This window comes from Sciurus carolinensis, chromosome 7 (genome assembly GCF_902686445.1).
Source record: "Sciurus carolinensis chromosome 7, mSciCar1.2, whole genome shotgun sequence".
Taxonomy (NCBI): domain Eukaryota; kingdom Metazoa; phylum Chordata; class Mammalia; order Rodentia; family Sciuridae; genus Sciurus; species Sciurus carolinensis.
This window is the reverse complement of record NC_062219.1, coordinates 66,633,271-66,657,490: the sequence shown is the minus strand read 5'-3', so window position 1 is coordinate 66,657,490 and position 24,220 is coordinate 66,633,271. Positions and strand designations below refer to the sequence as shown.

The following is a 24,220-nucleotide window of genomic DNA, read 5'->3' as shown; positions in this document are numbered from 1 at the left end:
CTCCAGTGGGTCAAGTGGTTGGAGAGGTAAACTGATATTCAGAAAGTTAGAAACTTACTTTAAATATCACCCTTCATCATTGCTTGGATTTAAAGCTATTTACTTTGCATTCTTCTCTTTACCATTTCGCAAACATAAAATGACTACATGCATATTGCTGTTGTGATTTACTAATCAACTATGGGAAGAAAAATAATTTAATATTCTCAAAGGCAAATTACCTCACTAACAAAAAAAATGGGATATTCTAATTGGGTATAAGAAATTTGAGATTTAATTAATTCTTGTTTCCAAACTCTGCCTAAGCAGTTAATGGCATTGGTAAAAATTTACTGCTCACCTATAATAAAGACTTAGAGTGCTAAATGAATTGTAGTTCTCCACCAATCATTTTCTTTCTATGGTCTTTGAAAGAATAGCAGTTGGTAAATTTGCATGGTGCACCTCTGGACATCTGGAAACAATAACATATGCCTTTTAAAGGTGAGGTGCATTAGAGGAGTTTAACCATCTGTTGTTCCCATAATGAGGAGGTACTTCTCTCATTAGGATCATTAGATAGATGTGAAACCAAGTATTTGCATTAGCTGATATACTCAACAGGAAAGATTCTAACAAGTTGGGAATACTCAGACCATCAAATAGTACTTTACCACTGAGATTTAACATTTTTGTTTTTCTCATGTAGAGGTATACCGGAAGATCTAGAGGGTTTTCATTAACGTTTGGGTATGACTTAGTGCATCAAAAATGTTTTTCCTCACTGCGTGTACAATTGAGAGTGCACTTAATATGAATATATTTGTTATATAAGACATATTTATGTAAAATAAAATACTCAGATTATTTCTTCTAGAGACTAAAATCCTTCAGGCGTTTATAACATTGTCTCTTTAGTAAATGGAAGATTACTTCAATTTTTTTTTTTTTCTTTTTTAAAGCAACCTCACATAAGAGAAACCAAACAAAATTAGAACCTCTTTCCTTCTTGGTTCTGACAAGGAATAAGAGCTCACTTTATGTGTTGAGGAGAGTTTTACTAGACTTCTTTTTCCAGTCATATCTTTCACACAGTAACGAACTTGCTCTCTGCCGACCCCCAACTACCACGAGAATATTATGAAACAAAATTATGGTTCATTGAAATCAGTCAATAATACTCCGATTTTTTTTTTTTTTTATGTTTACCGAATGTTTGAATTTATTCCCTCAACCTTGAGAGTGTACCGGGGCACTGAATATAGTATCTATAAGCATTCAAGTCTTTGTAGTTTCTGAATATACAAGACTGATTTACAATCCAAAAGAGTAAACAAAAATTCACAATAGGAAAGCCCGGCCAATCCAAGGAAAGTGTTGGGGGTGGAATCGAAAGCTCTGCAATGAAGAGATGGGGAAATATTACCATTAAATGTGCTAAATCGAGGGGTTTTTTTTTTTGTTTTGTTTTGTTTTGTTTTTTTAACATATATATACGTTCGGTAAAGGAAGGAAGAGAACCAAGACAAGAGGTAATGGACTGTAGCTCTGCCCTTCACAGTTACAACCTTTCTAGATCGCTGAGTACACGGTTCAAGGTAATAAGGTCCAAAGATCCTCCCCACCGCCCCCCACCCCCACCCCGGACTAGCTGGTCAACCCAGGCAGCAAACAAACACCGCCACCCTTGCCCTGGCAGCAGCTCCAAGGGGCAGGAGAAGGTTTCCTGCATCGAGCTCCCTGCTGGCGCCTTCTGGTCGGACAGCCGGTGCCAAAGAGCGCCCAGGGAAACAAATAGCAATGGGGAACTACACAGATGTCATGGATGCACATGTACGATTACGATCTGACCGGAAAGGGGAAAGAGGGAGGGTGACAGCCCGAGATCTTGGTCTGGGAGCCGCTGCAATGGAGCTGGTGGTGGTGTGTGCGCGCACAGGTGCCACAGGCCGGTGGCGCGGAGAGCTATCGCGTTAGCCTGCCGAGCTCAACACTCTCACCAGAGTGTTGAAGCCCTAGCTGCAGCCGAGACTGGGCAACCCCCAGATTGAGCTATAAGAGGAAGAGTCCAAGGAAAGGGCGCGAAGGGAGACGCAGGGTATGTGGGGGGCGGGGGAGAGACCCATCGCCTCACCCTGTTTCTCCATCCTGAGCTCATCTGGTGGGAACCTTTGCTGGGCTCTTGTGCGTCTCCTTGCCCCCTCCCAGCTCTAAGTGATCATCTCCCCCTTTCCCCTCGCTCATCCCCCTCCCTCCGTTTCTTCCCTCCCTCCCTACCGCGTGCCTCCTCCCCTCCCCCTCGCCTCCCTCCTCTCCAGCGGCAGTAGCAGTAGCCGCTTCAGCGGAGACGGAGATGGGCAGAGAGCGCGCGAGGCGCAGCAGCTCCAGATCCACGGCTCTCCCCGCCCTCAGTTCCCTGCGCCCCCGCCGCCGCTGTCGCTGCCTTGGTGTCCCCCGACTCCAGTCCCGCTCCTAGGACAGCGCCGCCACCGCCGCCCGGCCCTGCCTGCAGCCTGCGCCGCGCAACCCTCGCGTGCGCCCCGGATGGCGCTTTCCCCCCAGGACTGGTGAGTAACCAGGAGAGCTCAGGGTGTCAGATGTCAAGGCTTGGCCGGAGAGAACGTCTTTAGATTTGAGAGGCAACCCAAACCACCTGCTGTGATTCTCCAACCTCCAGGTAGAGGGTCTCCTGAGGGGTCTGCTACGTGGTCCCTGAGGGGATGTTTGGTTTCAACTCCACCTGCCGGCAACCTGAACCCTTTCCCTCCCAGGGACAGCTGCTCGCATGTCCTAGTCCCACCTCACCTTCCAGCTCCTGAGCTTCCACACTAACAGTGGATGGCCCCGACCCTAGCATCACTCCGAACAGGGTCATCCCTGCCCTCACTGTCCCCGTGTCTTCCCCTTTAATTCCCCCTTCTGTCAGCGCCCAAACGCCCTCATGGGCCACCCCTCACTCGTTCTGGTGCTGAGAATTCTCTACAAAGTCCGCCCCTAACCCACCTTCCTTCAGTGGGTCCAGAGCCCCACTGTCCCGCCGTATTCCTCCCGAGAATGAAAGGTCCTCTCAGTAAATTCTGACCTCATTCCCTCCACACGTTGCTGTCTCTCCAGCTTTTCTGACAGTCACCTCAGGAAACTGACACTGACACACCGCGATCCTGGCTTCTGTTACAGTTACTGTGTTTCTCAGCACCTGGGCTGTTTAGGGAATGATCAAGCACGAAAAAGGAAAGACAAGAATAACAAACCTTTTGGGACTAAACTTTTTGTTATTGTTGTTTTAAAGCGCACAACTATTCACATGGCATAGATTCGTTCTACTCTGAAATTTCAGCTGAGTATAAGGAACAATCTTATTTTAACTGTTTCTCCAGAAGGGGTCTTTTCAGACTGGGAACAGAGCACCTGACTGGGCGGTGAATCGCCTTCAGCAACAATACTATTAAAAGCTCAGCAACTCCAGAGGATAAGAAGCTTTTTTCTTGAAGGAGAAGGGGGCGGCATCAAACTTACCCTTTAAAATCTTCTTTGAAATAGCAAAAGCCAAAGCCCTTATTTTTCTTTAGGTTTAGTGGCTAAGAGGGGAATATAGCAGGATTAGAAAACATTGTACCAAAGGGGCTCCTGCACTATCTGCGTGCTTCCTGTGTTGTGTAGCATCTTATCCAGACAATATTTCCATGGAAGTTTTCTTAAGGTAGCAGCCCTTTCTTATGAGATCACGTTTACTGTTTTAGTATTTCTAGTTGATTTGAGGAAAAAATAGGCAGTTGCTCAATGAATGAATATGACCAAGGGGATTGAGGGAATGAGTGAGCAAGAGGGGAGATAATTTAAATACTAAGATTTGTATTCCATATTCCTCATGCATTTAAATCTTAAAAAGAAACTAACTCGCAAGGAACTTATGTGTTTTTTAAGTTATGAAATGTATTAATTTCAACATTACATTTTATTCTTTGAACACTTGTTCATAGGTCTTATGTTCCTAGAGTATTCAGAAATAAATGTTAGAAACTTTGAAAGGTGCCCTGTTTAAGTTTGTGATATGTGAGTATAATTTCTTGGCTTTACTATACATAAATTCATGGAATAAGAATTAAATTGCCTTTCTGATTCTTGTAGTTGGTGGAGAGAGATGTATGCTTATTCACCTTAAAGGAACAAATCTCTGCCTGTACATGAAATAAGAAAGGAAAGTTGAGCAATTATCTTGAGAATTTGTTTAGTGAGGGATGCCTTAAAATCTCACCTTCTCTAATGTCAGGAATTTTTATTTTTGTTTCGTTTTAACTCCAACTATGTTGAGATTTTATTTCTCTTTTCTCGTGTAGACACAGAATGCAGTGACAAGTGGGGGTTTTAAGTAAATATGGGCAACTGCATTGAAAGTCGGGGGGTCTACAAATAATGACTTTATTGTCAGTTTTTAAAATTTGGAAATTTTGATTGATTACATTTCATGATTGAGTAAGAGGAACATTCAAAACTACATATTAAAACTTGCAATTATTGCAGATTCTCACCATGCCATGTGGATAGTTAAGTTAGGATCTGAAACAAAAGATCATTTAAATTTATTCTCTAAATACATTAACCCTTCAAGTGACAATGGAGTGATTACTATGCACATTTTGCCCAACAGTAATGAGTCTATATTGGAAAAGGAATGTCCCAACTGAACAAAAGGGAAAGCAAGAGTAATGTTGATAGATCAATTATTACTCATAATTGTGCTAATGATAAGTTCAAGGCAGTGTATTCTAAAATAATTCTAATTAATGTCAAAATGTTGAAGTGGTCTTAGTATTATATATGAAAATGAAAATTAGCATGCCATTAATTATAGCAGGAGTTTCTTTTAAGAATACTTGTTGAGTTGGAGCTTAAGATCTGTCTGAATTTAATATCATTGTCACTAGTACAGCTATGCAAAACACAAGAGGAGATTGGTATTCCAATAATGGAATGGCATATCTTTGAGCACCATTTAGCTTTATCTTTTGATGCTCATAATTATTTGTTCCCCCATGATAGGTCTAAATTAAATGTTTGCACTGGTAAAAATAAATTGAAATTGTGGAAGTGAAATATATTACTCCATCAACAAGTTGCTAGTAGTTGAATGTTCTATGTGCAGCAATTTTTTGTTGGATGTATGGTGGAGAGAGAAGGGCTGAAATAGAGAAAGTAGCAGGAAGGCAGACAGAAAGGGGAAGATTAAAACTTATGAATACTTGCTTAAATTCTTTAATCAATGAAGTTAACTAAATATGAGTTTCATTATTTTGATTCTGGAAACAACAACTGTTTCCAACTTGAATTTTAAGAAATGCCTTATTAATTACAATAAAAATGCAACTTCTTTTTCTTATGAAGTCATTCATTGATTTTATTCAGTACAGTTTACTGAGGATCACAGGCACAGTATTTCCTATAATCTCATTTTCTGATGAACCAAATAAAATTCTAGACAAAATTAAAAACAAAGCTTTGTAAGAAGCACAGCACACATACTCATACCTATCATGGAATTAGATAAGTAATCTAATGTTTTGTGAGGGCAAACTGATTTAGTCAAATAATAATGACATAAAATATTTTCATAGATTAATGTATATTTTTTCATATCACCTTATTGATGGTGGATGTATTATTTCATTTTATAGATATTTGCATTTTTACTTAAAAATTCACAAGAGTATCTTTATTTTGAAATGTAAATTTCATGAATTCCCTATAGCTCCCAAATTGCACTGGTAAGTATCAAATCATTACATAAAATCATAATGGTTGCTTTCTATCTTCATTCTGCAAAGGAATATTTAGCAAAATGCATTCTCAAAGAGCAAGTATGCAAAATGAATACTTCAAAACTAACCTGAATCCAACCAAAGTTTTACAACAATGTTATCAAAGTGATATGCTCATAAGTCAATTTTGATAAACCATTCAAACAGTGATTTCATATGTGACTTCATAAAATAACTTACTTATTTAGCTGCAAATGGAATGCGTGACATTCTTAATAGAAGCATCTCAGAATTTAGGCATTGATTACAGAATATAGAGAACATTCCATAATCATCATTTTACTAAAGACTTGCCCAAGTTTCTTAAGTAGTTAATAGAAACAATTAGAATCTAGGTCTTCTTACTTCATGCTGAATCCATCTTTCATTAAATAAAAACAAGTCCTCCCTTATTTTATTTTAGGAATGTAATATGAAATAAGTCAGTTTTAGTATTAGAGAAAATGGAAAATAAAATGAAATAAAAGGTCTGTGCTTCTTCAGGAACCATCTCAATGCTTAGTCTTAATACCACGATAGTGGAAGGTAAACAGTCTTTTGTTCACTGTTTCTCACCTTCAGGTTGAAGCTTGGGAAATTGCACTATAATTGGTCTTACTAAAAAATCTTTTAATATATTTTACATAGGTTTCATCATAAAATTTTTGCTCATACTGTTCAGTTTCTTTCATAGTAACAGTATACTATGACTGCTTCCATTTTTACTTGTATATATACTTGATTGAAAATGTTTCTAAAATTTGATATTAGTTTCTATAAGCAAATAGTGTAAATGAACATCTAATTTTATATATTGTCATCTCTATGCTTAATCTTTATGTCATCACAGAGAAAGTTTATGCATCCAAGTGTTTTATTTATTTTTTTTAAATTTTTGTATCTATAACCTGTGAATAGCTTAGGTAGTCAGGGAAGATAAATTTTACAAAGTTCCAAGTCCAGAATAGAAAACTAGGTACATTTAACTTTCTTCACTGATGGCTAGAGGGATCAGTGGCACTGAATGACTTAATCAATGAGGAATTGTCATCATTACTGGGTAAAACTTTCATATGTATTCTTGATGGTGGTGGCTTATCAGTATCACTAAGTCTAGGAAGAATAACATGGTGATTTTTGTGCATAACTCACAATTATATCATCTGGACCAACACTGCATCATCTCAGTGTAGCTGGATTGATGGAAGTTAGGGGAATCTATGATTTTGGACTGCTCTGTATTTGGCTCAAAAGATGTGGAGGAAATCTGTGTTATGTTTTCCTTGTTGAAGAAATTGATCTTTTTTCAACCTATGCTGTGAGCTTATCTGAAAGGAAAACTGCATCTGTAACTGTCTATTTCATTAAAAAGCATATGTTTCTGTGGCTTCCTAAATTAATGCCAACTCCAACAAAACTTTCTGACTCTTTGGGAACCAACCATCATGTATATTAGTATGAACTAATATATACATAATCCTATACTATGAACTCGATATGTGATTAGACCATGAAGTGATTTATCTAAAGAAAATGTGACTAATTACATAATTTCAACATACGTTTGAAATGTTAAGCTTATCTGTTACGAAACCTAAATCTTTAAGAAACTCTCACAGGAAGTATACAAAAAGAGAAGAGACTATACACAATGTATGTATTGTACCTCCAATGGTTAAAAGTTAGCAAACTACTTTAAGGAAATACTACTGAAACATAAATTGGTAACTGAAAAAAATGTCTCTATCTTACTCTGATAATGAACATTTGTTGAATAGTTTACAGCTGAATGACAAAAAAGAAAGATGATATATAGCTGGGATGATAAAACATATACTCAGGAAGAAATGGTTTTGGGATGATATAATGCCACTTTTCAGTAAGTATCACATGCCATCTAATTTAGAACATGACTGGACACAGTCATGAAAAATTTATGATACTCTCATTGTTACAAAGTAATGGCCTAAAACAACTTCTGTAGGTACTCAAATGGTGTTACAGGAAAGGCTTGTCAAACACAGAAAGAAAATGATTCATTTATTTCCATTGTTGGTTTACCAAGAAAAAAAGATATTTGGATTTTACATAAATGGAAAAATATGAATAATTCCTAAGTTGTTGTCTTTGTTTTATTAGTTTTTCACTACTGTTTTTACTACATTCATTGTGTCAAGAAAGTAACTGAGTTAGATGAAGTGATATAATTGGAAAACATCAGGGAAATATAAGGACACTTTTGATATGAGATGAGCCAGGAGACCTAGGGCTGTTAGTTATAGTGGTTGACACTGCCCTGATTTGTAGTAAGGCTACTGAGCTTTATAATAGGCAAGTCCTGTTGACTTCCAAAAACCATGAAAGGACTGAGGTTAGTTTAACCCACCAAGTATAGTATGAATAATGAACTCCAGTTGTTGTTTTGAAAGGACTACATGAAGGCTGTCAATTAAAGGTTGTCAATCTAACTTGAAGGTTGTCAATCTAACTTGTATCATTTGTTCACAATAATAGCATGGTGTCATTTGTTTGCCCCCACTGAATGGCTTAGCAGTAGTTACAGAATTGGGGGTATAAAAGGCACCCAAAGGTGTTCACAGGTATTTTACATGGGAAAGGGAGAAATTGGGACCATTCTTTGTTATTTCCACTAAATTTCATGCTGTGGTGAAGGGCAATATAGATCAAATCATGGACAGAGATACCTGGTAGAAAATAGCAGATCTAGTAGACAGTTAAATTTAACACCCTTCAAACAGTTTGCAAATTTCTCTTTAATTTCAAGCTGAGATACCACTGAAGAGCCAAGTGGACTGTAAGCTTGAACGTAACTATTTCTATTTGATAAGTAAGATTTCTAGGACCCTTTCTCGACTTGTTAGTCATTGACTCTGATGTCACCCACCCCCAAATGAAATATCAGGCCAGAGACAGGCCACTATGGGTCAGGAGTTCAATTTTGACAAGAGTAGCAGGCTAATAGCTGCTTTTCCATAGAAGTGTACCTGGTAGGGATGAAGTCTATGTGTTAGTGAGGTGACCATCTCAAAACCTTAACCCATTTCAAAACCCTTCACCCTAAGTGAAGGCTATTTCCCTTCTCCACAGGCTGCATTCTGCAAAATCATTACTCATAGAGACTTGTTGCTCACAGGTTATTTAAGGATATGAGGGCCCCAAAGTAGAGAGAAGGCTGCAGCTTGATGGACAGATTACAACTGCATGTTTCCATCTTCATTTAAAAGATACTGAATTGGGGGATTAACCAATACAAGGCTCCAAGTAGAATTTCCAAGTGAGACATATTCTCTCCAATACCTAATATCAATACCAAAAGTTTTCAATAAAGAGTTGAGAATCATTATTTTAAGTTGGGAATAAATAGGCAGAATGTTTTCTTTGACTGCTGGACAAATCTTCCCATATAGTCTCCAGAAACTTGACTAGCAAAGCAGTGATTTTCTCAGGGTTTATTAACCACTTTATTTGGCAGAACTACGGCAATAACACAGCCAAATCTATTGCAAGGAAAGTTTCTCATTGCTCATCAATAGACCATCGTCTATATAGTTAAAGCTTTACATTTTTAAAAAGCAAGATTGTGGAGGTTCTCATGCTAATCCAGTATTACTGATGGCAAGCAGCCGAGTAATTTAGGTAATCTTGGTGGCAGGTAACTTGTAATGTCTGAGAGAGTTAATATAAATGTGTTTTGGTGGTCATGTCATGTGAATGTGACTTGGTCTTTGTCCTCAGGAGTCAGTGTATAGGAAAGAAAAATGAAAAGAAAAGAAAGCCTGGACATTGTCAAAGATGGAATTCCAGGAGTTTAATCTTTGCAATGAATTCAGTTACATACACAGCTGGGACTCTGGGACCAACAGCTGGATTCAGTTGGTGGTAATCCATTCTAAGCTTATAGCTCTCACTAGTCTTTTCACTGGCAGTATAGAGCTGTTGTCTAAGATTCTGCATCTCTTATGACACATGTTCCCTTCAAGCCTGTGCTTCTCTTTTTCCCCCTGGGTTTTTAAATGGTTTCTGTTGAACCATCTGTGAAGAAAGGGGAAAGAAGCCTAGAAAGTGATTTATACATCCTATTAGCACTTTTCCCAACTGTGACAATCTTATACACTTAATTGATGATGAAGAATAAGTATGTAACACCTTAATTCCTACCATAAAAATCATATATTGAAACATCAATAGTACATTTAATTGGCCCAAAAGATTTCATCCACAAGATGATGGTAGCTTGCCTTTCCTACTAAAAACCTTGCTTAAACCCCATTACCTGAATCTGAAGGTCTTTTTATTTCTACACATACAGGTTAAAAGGTGACTTGGGCATCTAAACCCAACACATAGTAAAAGTTCAATTACCTCATCTCCCTGAAATTCTTCCTTATACTTGGATAGGTGCACCTATATTTTGATACCATGAGGAATGAGGATACCTTGACCTTATTAACGTCTCTCTTTAAATCAGCCCAAGGTCACGGTTGAAGGGCAGAGAGGAATCAACAGCAGGGAAAAAGACAGCCTTCATGGGTACTTTCAGTTTCAAGTGATATGACAGTGGCTCATGGTGTAACCAAATTGACTTCAACTATTTTTGACTCATTCAATACTGTATACCAAAGCAGAACTCTTACATCTGACACTTATTATTTCATCTTCAGGAATCCCTTGACTAAAAAAAAACAGCTATAGCTGTTCTTGCTAGAGTATACAATTTGCTACCTCTGCAGATATAGTCTTGGTTCACAGGGTGGTGATGTTCATTAAGAAACCTGCCTTAATTTGAAGCAATAGCTGCTTCATTGTCTAAATAATATTTCTTAAGTCAACATCAGGGAAAAGGAAGGTTTTCTGTATAGTGCTAATGACCTAAACATTTTATCTGGACTTCTTTGGTTTCTTTTTCATTTTTCAGTAAGTTAACTTTATCTGAATTCTAAATCCAATTCAGGATAGTCAGAGCCCAAATACTAATCAATGCCTTATCCACAGTGGCCCACAGTTTTTCTGTCTCAGGAAAATCTCCCCAAGAGGACTAAAGCTTTTAATGTCAAGGTCCCATCTAAAAAGTCTCTGAAAAATCTTATTTTCACTTCCAAGTGCATCTAAGTTTGCCATGATAGATAAAGGAAACATTTAGCCATAACACAATCCATCACCTACCATATTTCCTCAATAAGAAATTTGTTCCATGACTCCTTTTTCCCTGCTATGAACCAGTCCAGATCTTGTGACTTTTGTGGTAAATTCCCTTTCACACTGGATGTACGTGAACATCTCTCTAACCAGTGTCTGAAAGGAGGGGGAAACTTCTATCTACTCAACAAAAACCTTAGTACTAGTTGCTACAATGCTGGTGATGTGAGATTGGCCTGCAGCTTGGCAAGAACATCCTCCCACTTAGAGGAGAATTAGCAACATTAAGGACAGCATTCTGGTATCTGTATTGCACTTATTTCCAATCAAATAGCATGTAATAAACTTCTTGAGTTCTTATCATTAACAGGCAAAAAACAAAAAGCCTTCTATGGCCAATGTATATCACTATTTATAGTCATAGCATTTGGCTAACTTGTTTCCTACTGATTTCTGTAGACTTCCCTCAAATTCCATGATAGGACCTACAAAACCCTCATTCCTCTTTCAGAAAGTGATATCTCTGCCAGCATTTCATTCTCATCACTAACATTATCAAAATCTTTAAAACTTCTGAGATGTGTCCCTGCTTGTGGTTAACAGGAGAACCAGCCACAGATTCATGGATTCTGGTGGAAGACTTTAGACTCCTAGGTCAGAGAAGAAGGACAACTTATTCACAACGAGAGTATCAACATTTTCATACTGGTTCCCTGAGTCCCAGTTTCCACCAGGCAATGAAGTGCACTGGAGGATACTTCCTACACCCTGCAAGAAAGGCACCCTGACTTAAGGAACACAAATATTTTATAATGGACAGTAAGCATGTCTCTCTTTGTTCCAGAAGGAGATGCTATTTTTATCTTCCAAGCCTCTTTGCTTTACAAATATTTTCTAAAATACTTCAAAACAAAAGCAGTCAGTGACTCTTTCATAAGATGTACAGAAATATGAAAAGCCCCATGAGACATTGTCCCCAAATGATGACAAAAGAATACAGTAAGTGCTTGGTTTAGCAGGCTCCTTATCTATGGTATGCTGAATGTTCATCCTTGTCACTTTCTAATGAAGGAATGCTTGGAACATGTGATACCCGAGACTGATAAATTTCACACTAAGATAGAAACCAAGAAGGGAGATTTTAGAGCAATATGTTGTATTTAAAGTGTATTGTTAAACTGTTAGCTACTCCTGATTATATGTTATGGCGTAGAGCAGATTAATTAATTGAGAATATTTTGTCTCTAAGTAAAAATTTGAGCCTAAATTACAGAATAAAAGAAATGTACAATTTTGTATAATTATAATAGATTTAAAAATTGATAAGCAAGAATATGGTACCCCCAAGTCCTTAATACTTCTTTAGTGCTTTGAAAGTTGCCCCACGTTTTCCAAATACTCAAAGGGAAAATGTTAAATGAAGAGAAAATGTTCAATGTTATTTTACCTTATTAACTTTAGATTGTTTCTTCAAGGATAATCATAGCTGTCATCTTTTGTAATAAGCATCTCCTATGCTCTGGACTGGGAAACAAGGCCTTTTTCTGTATTGGCATGATGCCCAGGCTTATCTATACCAAATTATCACTTTACAACATGACATTGGCCATATATATATATATATATTTTGCCCTCTGGATTACTCTGAAACTAAACCTCACTACTTATTAATCTTCATGTTTCAGTGCTCCATTTCCCAACTAAAGCATGGTGAGCATTCGATAAATATTTGTAGGGATGAACTGAAAGTGACAATGTTCATTAACATTGAAGTTGCTTTCAGATATTTTAGAAAATTATGTCCCATGAGAAATAACTGACTAAAGTATGTGCAGAATATTTGAACAGGAATAATCTACTGGAGTTCTTAATGACCATTGGCTTGGTTATTATAATCACTTAAATATCCAAATTCTGATGTTTTTTCCTAGTTTAGGAAAACACAGAGAAAACTTAAGGTTAAGGTTTTACATAGTTTATGTGCAATCAGAAATTGAGGGGAGAATCACAAAATTAAATGTAACATTTGTTCAATCATCAAGAGGTTAGAGATCAGTGATTTATATTATCCAGGACTTACTTCTATTCTGAGCCTAAGCCTAAGTTAGAAATTCCATAGAGTCTTACTTTTTCCCTCCATCAAAAGGGAAACTGATGATAAATACAATTCTCTTTCACCTTTTTTCCTTTTGCACAGGTTTTCTCATTTAGTTTCTTTTTCATAGTGTTTTTCCCCCATCATGTTCAAATGCCTACTGTTCATACCTGCCTCTGTAGTTTCTGTTTCCACCCCACCTTAATCATTATTGTTGTTGTCACTATTGATGCCAAACCGCAAGTCTTGAAGTATTTCTCTCCCATTTTTCTCCAACATACCCCTTTCTCCTGACTCTTATTGCTTACTCATATTCCTGCAATGCAGTGTATGTGAAGGGTCAAAGGGAACTTTGGACTTTCTGGTTCTTGTCCTTTTTTTTTTTTTTTTTTTTTTGATGGCTAATCAGGGACTGACCCTAGCCTCACTTGAATTGAAGGCTATGATTTTCTGATTTAGTTCCAGAGATGTTTTGGAAAGCTAAGAATTCTAAATTTTTGGATTTTGATTAATAAAACAATTTTTTTACTATTTAATAGGTCTTTGGAAACAGTTTTTCCTTTATATTATCTTGTTACTTTAATAACAACACTAACAAATAGATACTTCAGAATTTATGAAGTATGTGTATGTGTATTATTTAGGACAATAAAGAGGCTGAAGTCAATCCGATAGAAAACAGATACGTTTTCCTGGAAAGCATGGAAGGTCAGGAAATGACTATTTTATTTGGAGCATGACAATGGCAATGTATGCAAACAGCTGTAAAGACAAAAATACTAGAAAATAAGAGAAGATAGAGGGAACAGTAGGCAGAGCAATAGGTTACAGAATGATAAAGACAAAAATTTACCTGTATTACAATAGAGTCCCATTAAAACACTGCACTATATATAAAAAAGCATAGATCTGTAACCAGGTACAACTGCATTCTGATTCTCATGTAATTATCACTAGCTGAAAGAGTAAAGTCAAGTGTATTAGTACCTTTAAGACTGCTATTCCCATTGTGTAAAATTTTGATTATTGAAAATATATAATTAGATAATATGTAGAAATTCCTTTCCTAAAATACTGATTGTGGTTATAAATTCTCAGTCAATAAATGCCAGGTTTTCTCTATATTTGATCATTTGAAAGGACATGATCATTTCAATTTATTTTAAATGAAATGAGATAATTAGCAAGTTATAATTAGATAATCCAATTAGATAATTAGTAACTCTTAGGTCACTAAGAAAATTTGGACTTTTGGGACTATTATATAGTAATGCAGGAAGTAGCATGTAATGAACATACAGGACATAATTAGAATCATATTTTCAACAAAATTAAGTAGACTTTCAAAGAATAAGTGTTCTAATTTAATTATTATTATCAGTGTATATAAAACTTTTCCATCAGCATTAAATTCATGAACTAAAGGAGATCCTCTTTCACTTAGGATGCCCAATGTTAAAAAGAATGTAAATCCAACCCTAACAATATGAAAAAGCCAGATGAACAACAAAAGCATAACTTTTTTTGAATCCACTGGAAAGTTGAGTTCAGCATACTTACAAATGTCTAGAATTCCAGGAAGATGTAGGTCCTTCCCTGGAAAATGGGTCATAGAGTTTGTGTCATATGTGGCTGAAGACAAAAGCTGATTCAAGAGATGATCTAGAAGTTCAAACTATCAGATAGATTAGAAAACTATAATTACATGTGTTAAAATGCATGAACAAATGGAGAATTTTAGCAGGAAAAATGAATCTGTGAGAAAGTGTCAAATGAAGATATGGGGAAAGAAAATGTTATCACAGCTCACAAATACCTTCAATGTCCTTATTAGTATACTCAACATCTTTGAGAAAGGAATCAGTTTAACTTGGAGATGGGTCATCAGACATAAGCCTTAACACACACACACACACACACACACACACACACGCACATGCACACACACAAACATAAGGAGACAAAGAGTAAAGAAAAACAAACGACAACCAAAAAGAACATAACATCTAAGAATTCTGGAACAATATCAAATGGACTATTATACATGGAATTAAAGTTCTAAAGAAGAGCCTCTCTTTGTACAAACCAGAAGAAATATTTAAAGTGATGGGGGAAACTTTACATAAATAGGAAATGGGCTAGAATTTTTTCCAAGAAAAAAAAAAAACTAATGAACACCATGCCATCACAGGTCCAGGGAGTCAAGAAACCTCCAAACAAGATAACTAATGATAATACAGAAACCACACACACACACACACACACACACACACACACACACACATACAAGTCATATTCAAAAGGTGTAAAATCAAAAGTAAAAGAGAGTCTTCAGTGCAGCAAAAACTGTACTATATGTTTTAAAAAATTATCCGTGGGATAGAAAAAAGGTAACAGGCAGGAAATTGGATCCTCATGAAGACTGAAGAACTCCAGGAATGGTAAAAATAAAGGCAAAGATAAAAGGCTTTTTAAAAAGGTTTTTCCAAAACTGGGGGTGTACCTCAGTGATTGAGTGTTTTCCTAGTACATGTGAAGCCCTGGTTTGATCCCCAACACTGCAATAAAAAACAAGCAAATTATAAAAGCAGAAATATTTTAAATGTTAATGCTCTAAATAATATCTTTTTTGTCCAAGATAAAAAAGTCGCATATTAAGGACTTGCTACATACATCAAAGTAAAATGTATGTCAATGACACCTCAAATTTGGGATAGGACTATTGGAAATATATTGTAAATTTCTTATACATGACAGAAAGTGGCATAACATTACTTGTGTTTAAACTGCGATGAATCATTTACATATATTAGAAATTTAAATCAACTAAAAACATGTTCACAGAGGTGTAAGTAAAATGCCAGTGAGAAAATGATATCATAAAGAAAAGCCCAGTTCAACACTAAGAAGAAAAAGAAGAGATAGAAGCAAAGAAAACAGCTAGCAAGATGGTAGATCTAAATCTGGCCACTTCAACAATTATAATAACTATAAGTGGCCTAAATAGTTAAATTCAAACCAGAAATTGCTGGAATGAATAAAAAATATCAAGGCCCAGCTATATGCTGTTTACAGAAAAGAAACAATTTGGGGAAAAGGAAACCTGAAAATAAAAGTATAAAAATATCATATATTATTTTAACTTTAGTAAAAATTGAGTAAGAGTGATTTTGTTGATATAAATTAAGTAAACTTTAGAACAAATGATAGTAGCAACAAAGAATGATATAGCATGATCACTGTATAAGTGATATATACAAGTGGATAAATTTACCAATGAGATGACAATCCTAAATGTATGTGCAGCTAATAATAAAGTTTCAGAATTCAAGAAGCAAATTCAGTTAAAAAGAGATCAAATTGATCTAATCAAATTAAAAGGCAAATGTATAAGTACGTCTGAAGATTTCAGAATTCTTTCTGTAATTAATAGAACAAGTAGAAATTAGTACATATATAGAAGGCCTCAACAGTGTCATTAATCAGTTTGACATAATTAATAATTTTAAAGAATATATAACCAAGTAATTGCAGAATATGGGAGAAAATACTCACAAAATAAATATATGATAAAAGATTGCCATGCAGAAAAAAGAACCATCACAGTTATCAAAATCAGATAACCTAATAAACTTCAAAAGATTTGAACAATAACTTCAATAAGGAGACATATACTTCAACAATGGCAAAAAAATAATATGAAAAAATGGTCAACACTAGGTCATTAGGAAAGTCAATGCAAATTAAAATCAGAGTGATATACTATGATACACATATTAGAATAGAAAACAAAAACAAAACAAATGAAAACATTTGAGCTTACCAAATAGGGGTAAATATGTGGAGCATTTGGATCATTCTTACATTACTAGAGGGAGTGAAAATGATACTGCTGTTTTCCGTTTTGGAAAATAGGCTTGTCGTTTCTTATAAAATTAAAAATTTAAGTACATATGATCCAGCAATACCATTTCTAGGTGTTTACCCAAGTAAAATGAATGTATTTGTCTACATAAAATCGTATAATGAATGTCTGTAGTCATACTTGTCATGAACTGGAAATAACCTAATGTTAATCACCTGTTAAATAAATAATGAACTGATATATTCATACAATGGCATACTACTTAGAAATGAAAAAGAATGAACTACTCGCCTGACACAAATCTCACTCAAAAGGCTATACATTATATAATTACGTTTGTATGACATTTTGAAAAAAATGAGAACTTAGGACAGAAAAATAGCTCAGTGGCTTCCAGGGGTGAGGGATAGGATGTAAATATTGACTTCAAAGTAGCAAGATGAAAATTTCAGGGGTGATGGAACTATTCTGTAACTATATGCATGATGGCAGTTTACAGGCTTTGTCAAAATTCATAGAACAAGGCACCAAAATAGAATTGATTTTCTGTTCATAAATCATGCCTCAATAAACCTGATATTTTTAATAAGCACCAATGAATGAATGGAAGAAGTCCCATTAGGTAGGTCTACATATATTAGCCACTTTCTAACACTACCTAAAATAGACATGATTATTTCCCTATTTTTAATTCCTTGTAATTTGAACATTTGAGTACACACACATAAACAAATTAGTGCAAATAACATTTTTTTCATCATTCTAGAGTACTGATATTATTTCATTTAATATTTATATCAATGTTGAAGAATGGAATCTTTAGCATGATTAGGAGATAAGAAAACTATAATTTATGGGAATTAAACAGCTTACTGGAACTATTAAGTATGGCAGCCAGACTATAAGTCATATGCAGAAGCAACATACCTTTATGCAGAGTTAGGGTGTCTGCCCCCCAAGATTATTACCCATTGCAGCAAATTAGCATAGTAAGACATTATTTGTGATAGTTTTCTGCATCACCTGCACACTGATTATTTAATAGAGGTAATATATCTATAGATGGTATCATAGAATATTAATACCCTGGTAACTAATGGGAAAGTGTTACCTTAATACACCCCATCTAGGATTTGCCAAAATTTTAATTAAGAGATTGTAGTTTTTGAAGAATTGACTATTTGTCTAAGGTAATTGATGCAAAATTTAAAAACTTCCATTTAAAGCTTTTTTCTTTTCTTTCTAGTAGTTTATTTCTTATTATATTTTAGAAAAGTTTTGATTTTACAAAACGGGATAGGTAGAAATTCTTAAAATATTATAATATATTTCATAATTAGTTTGAGAACAACAGATCCTTCAGGTATTCAAAATAACTAAACAAAATAAGACAAATGCAATAGATCTGTACCAAACTCAGTTTTCAATTCTTTTTTTAGATATTCTAAATTTGAGATCTGTGCACCAGAATTGCATTGTTCTCACCTTTTCCAGAACTGACTGCACTGAATTATACTTTATATCAAGTTTCAGTCTACACTGAGCCATCTGGAACAGATTGTTGCATTTGAAATGAGAATATAATGGAAAAACCAGTTCAGTATACTGTAAGATGTCCTTTTATTATAATCTGTAAGAGAAATGTTCTTCATACTTTGTTTTCCAGACAAGTCATACTTATTTTCACTACTGATCATATTGAATGAACAACTTATTTTTAATAGCTGCTAGGAAGCTCAAGTTACATTTCTGACCCTACTGACTACAGAGCAACTAGGCAGGCATTTTTAAATGATATGATGTAATTTATAAACATTCTTGCTTATTTATATATTTCCAAACCTATTTGGGCAGTAATTCTTTCCCTCATAATGCACTTAAAAATTTTAGCAAAGTAAAGGGAACTACAAGGAAAGATGGTGGGCATTAAGGAAGAAAGAGGAAAAGGAAGAAATATGCTTGCATATTGTCTTTTAAATATCTGAGTAAATCTAGAGCATATTATTTTTCTAAATTCTACTCTCTTGGACACATAGTTGAAAACACACTTTGAAAAAATATAATTTTGGAAATTTTGAAGTTAAAAACAAATGTAGTGGAAAGCAGTGTGGAGATTCCTAAGAAAACTTGGAATGGACCCACCTTTTGACCCAGTTATCCCACTCCTCGGTTTATACCCAAAGGACCTAAAATCAGCAAACTACAGTAACACAACCACATCAATGTTTATAGCAGCTCAGTTCACAATAGCTAGATTGTGTAACCAACCTAGGTGCCCTTCAACAGATGAATGGATAAAGAAACTCTGGTATATATACACAATGGAATACTATTCAGCCATAAAGAAGAATAATATTATGGCATTTGCAAATAAATGGATGGAATTGGAGAATATCATGCTAAGTGAAATAAGCCAAGCCCAAAAAACCAAAGGCCAAATGTTTTCCCTGATAAATGGATAATGATATATAATGGGGGAAGTGGGGAATGAGAGAATAATGGGGGAACTTTAGAATATGTAGAAGGAAATGAGAGGGAGGGGGGGTATGAAGAATGGTGGAATGAGACAGACATCATTACCCTATGTACATGTATGATTGCATGAATGGTATGAATCTACGTCGTGTACAACCATAGAAACGAAATGATTTACCCCATTTGTGTACAATGAATCAAAATGTAGTCTGTAAAAAATTAAAAGCTAAATAAAAAATAATAAAACAAATGTAGTAATGGAAAATTTGATACAATTTTCTATACATGAAAGTAGATAGTAAAATTTACCTTGTAAAACTTGAGGTCACTGCAGTATTATATGTGTCCATGTAGTCCCATAGTGTTTCAGGTTCCCGATGTAAGCCAGAGCCTGTTTGTAGGCAGGCTGTTTAACCAGAGAGATAACAGCAACCTACTGAGATAATATGCTTTTATACCTAATGGCAACCTGAGGAGTAGATGAACAGTACATATTATTAGAGCAATTGTAGAAAAACTTCAGGCCAGATTTGCATCCTGTTCAACTCGGCATGACGATTTTTTGATTCGGAGAAAGAAGTTTCTATGCTTCTAGCCAAGAAAAAAAAAAAAAAAAAAAACCTATTAAGAACAATTACATGTGGTTTTCAGCTCTCTAAATGGGAGTTGAAATTCTGTATAATTAATTACACCTTATTCGGGGAAAAAAAATGAGAAGTTTAAAAGCAAACCACTCTTCTAGTAGAATTAAGAAAAACATTAGAAGCTCATATGTTAGCAGCAGTTTCATAAACACTGCTCAGCTTTGTTATAAGATTTTGAATATATCATTCTGTATTTCACTGAAGAAAAAGTGCTTGTAGCACCTTTTTGGTTATGTGTCCTAAGTCTAAGACTCACTGAGAACTTTTAGATCACCATTTGTAGCTGCTAAACAGTTGGTAAACTTCTACCAAATAGGAGCATTCTCCTGGCTGCTAAACAGTGCCACCTCTGAAATGGGGCATAGCAATCATAATAATATTGTCTATTAAGGGACATGACTTCTTGTTCAATTGAACCAGCAATGGCCAGAACACATACAAGTGACAATTAATTACATAGCCTGGAAATTGTCTCAATCCCTGAGAACTGTCCAAGGTCAATTTCCCTTCATCTGAAAATTATTCTCCTGAAGCACACAAAAAGTTTATTGACATAGAGCAAGCATATAAACAACACATATTAGAACATTTATTTTTCAAAGCAAACAATTAAACAGAAAACTGATCTACTTTCTTTGTCTTTTGATACACCAAAATATAAACTCACATGTATACACTCAAATACACAAAATTATCCACACTTATGAACATACAAATTCAAACTGCCAAACATTAAAGAACAAATATGCTCACATGAAAATGTTGAAGTGCACCTATGTAATTATATGCAAATAAACCCCTGTAAAAGTATATGCAAAGGTAACTCTTAACAATTAAACATGCATATAAGCATCTAGTTTACTTTAATACTCTAAGCTGATGAAAAAAACAATAATCACTATACAGAACTGGATAATCAGGCTAGTCTGACTCTGTCTGTGGCACTTTTTTGTGCTGAATTCATATTTCTAAGTTCTTGATTCTGTGGATTCTTTCTGTCTATTGGCCTATTCCTCTAGTACATCAGCCCTCTTCATGAACTAGGCACAGGAGCAGATTCAGTCTCTTACAACTTTGAAAGCAGTAGAACTAAATCATCATTATAAATAGTAGTAGAGTATATCATCATTATAAATGTTATTAAAAGATAATTGCATATGACATTATGGATAGACACTATTAAGCCCTAATACTAATTTGGTCCCTGTTTTACCTAGGAAATAATATCCAACATGAAATCAAACTCGCAGAGCAAAATGACAGAAAAAATAAATAATAAATCAATATCTAAATGGACTATAAACTATAATTCATGTAAGAAACTGTCCAAGGTCAATTTCCCTTCAACATCCCTTCCATAATGTTCTTACTATATTTTCTTGAATTACTGTCTTTGTTCAATAAACATCTATTAATCTGTGAACAGTTCAGTTTCAGATAAATGATCTAGATTAGCAAATGAATCAACTGGTGTGAATTAATTTGAGATGAAACAGAACAGAATGGTTCTTTATTAGACACACTAATATATGGGTAATTTAGTTCTGTGTTTAAAAACTACCACCTATATCCTTACATCCAGAATTACTCCTCTCTGGACCCCAACTTTGCCCTAGCAATGAGCCCAGTGTACTTGCTTAATAAGTGCAATGGAAGCAAAATTCTTAACTGGATGTGAAGAAAGAAAAAATTGCCATGATTTTTATTGCTTTATCGACTTTGAAGCTTACAAGAAAGATCTGTTTTGCAGCAACTGCCCTATTACTCTCAAAGCCGAAGAATGAGATAGATGAATTAGGAACTAGAAGGTATCAGTGGCTTGGCTAACAGGAGATAAGCAAATGACTTAAGTAAGAGGACTTAGGCAAATGAGGAACACTTTTCTAAAAGCTGTAATCAGAGATGGATGAATAACTATCAATTCAATTAACTTACACGAGGTCACAGTGTTACAAAAGATAAGAATTATTCATTGGAAAATGGTGTAGCTGTCTTGTCTAATAAATTATTGCCTTTCCAGAATACCATAATGCACAATACATTTAAGATGGGGAAGGAAGAAAAGGAGGGAGAGAGAGAAGGAAGAGGAAAGATCCTATTTACTTATGACTATTATTGAGTTTCTATTATTGCCATGACAAAAAGTACATGAACACTTTAAAAACATGTAGTCTTGTCTCTCCAGTTTCTTTTCTTGGATCAGTAAATGTCACTTGGTGTTTATGCATGAAGATTCATGCTCTACTCATCTTATCTCCACCTCCTTTGCCACTTATAACCTTATTTTCCCTTTTACCTTATTTGGTTTCCTCTTATTCCTTAATCCATATATATCTCATGCTTCCAATACATTTAGTTTCTTCCATTTTAAGAGATTACTTCAGAAATATAGGAGCTCGCAGTTTTTCAGACTAATGTGACATTTACTCAGGGAAACTTCAAAAGTTTCCCTAATTTTAGCAGTAATTATATGAAAGTTCAGGTCTAACATATGTGAATGAATGCTTACAGTTTTAAATTTCTTTTATGTGATTTGATCCAGAACAATTACACTTCAGAATAGATAATTTATCTATGTACTAAATAGCTAATATAAAACATTATTTTTTATATTATTTTTTACCAAGATGTCCTTTTAAAATAATATTTTCCTTAATCTTTAAATGTACTGAGATTTGCATGCTGCAAGAGAAAAATTATGTAGACTCTGTGTATCTCTGAAATTTTGTACAATAATTAGATAAAACCTAGAACAAAGTTAATCTGATACTTTGAATTTATCCATGGGTTATGATCATGATTGTGCTAGATGTTATGTGATTAAATGTTATGTGATTCACATGAATGCCTGTCAATAGAATTTCTTAGCCAAACTAACTTTTGGGATTTTTTTCTTCCCATTTTATCAGTGTGGCCATTAGTGAAAGCTTCCCCTACTACTATGTGTAATTAATCATGCTTGTTATTAACTAAAGCATAATATAAAGAAATGCTTCTTCCTTCCGGAACCTTAAGTTCTCTATCATTATTTCATTCATAAAACTTGAGTCCCAGCTTAACCACCCTTGTGTGATTTGTCTATAACATGGGAAATTGTGAAGGGTATAAAAGAAAAGAAAAGCACCTTTAATCCATCCTGGTAATTATTGTAGTCCTTTCTGCTTTTTCATGAAATGTGTTTAAGCAAATCTTTGTGGTTGCATTTCTTAAACTTCAATATCCATATAAATCACCTGAAGATACTGTTAAAATGCAGATTTTATTCATTAAGTCTGGGGTGGGACATGGGTTTCTGGTAAACTTTCAAGCGAATTCTTCTTCTATGAACTACATTGAGTAACAATGATCTATAAAACTACAAAAGTAGAAAACTAGATGGTCTAGTTCCATAGTTCTTAACTAGGAGCCTGTCAATCTCCAGGCATTTATCCAGAGGTTTTAAGATTCCATGAGTCCCAAGAAGTAAAATGAAAAATTTTTTGAGCATAGATATTTTCTGGAGAGTAAAGTTCATAGTTATTAGATTACATAAGAGGCTTATGACCTAATTAAGTAGCTACTGATTCAATTCATTGCATTTTGAGATGAGTAAACTGACATCCAGGGAGGCAAAGTTATCAGCCAGGTTTATAGAGTTAGTTTCAAAGCTCGTACTTACATCTAGATTCCTGGTGCCCAATCTGGGAGCTTGAAAATGTACTGCATTGCCTTTCAAGTTTTGATTAGAGAGAAAGAAGTTTAATAGTACAGTATATGAATGAAATACTGAAGGAATAAATAAACAAGTGAATATAAACACATTTATGTAAATGAGACTTTCGAGGGAAAAGCTGAAGAATATATGGCCTAGACTGTTTCAAAAACTAATGGGGTCAAAGATATTAAATGTCTTTGATGTGGAAGAAGCTGGGGAACAAGTGCAAACACTGGAAAGAGGAAAGTAGAGGCAATGAAGGCAAAATCTAAAGGCAATCCTGGGGCTTACAGACCACTTGACTAGCATGCCCAAGACTCTGGGTTTAATCCCCAGCATGACAAAAAAATTTAAAAAGGATGAACTCTTCAAATTATCTTTATTTATTTGGATAAAATTGTACAAATGCTCAATCATTAGTAATTAGCATGAAAAATTATTCAAGGTTAAGAAAGAAAAAAAAAATTTCTCTCCTGAGAAATGTACTCACAAGAAATACCAAGTTTTCATTTGCCA

General features: G+C 35.0%; 1 protein-coding gene across 2 annotated transcripts in view; it reads left to right on the top strand.

Moving 5' to 3' along the window:
• Nucleotides 1-1,868: 1,868 nt before the first annotated feature.
• Fut9 (fucosyltransferase 9) overlaps nucleotides 1,869-24,220 on the top strand; it is a 192,866-nt gene continuing 170,514 nt past the window's right edge. Inside the window, exons 1-2 of one of the 2 annotated variants that reach the window (XM_047558909.1) lie at nucleotides 1,869-2,077; nucleotides 2,298-2,546. The gene's annotated coding sequence lies outside the window, so the exon portion shown is untranslated. The other variant, XM_047558908.1, reaches the window with a different exon arrangement.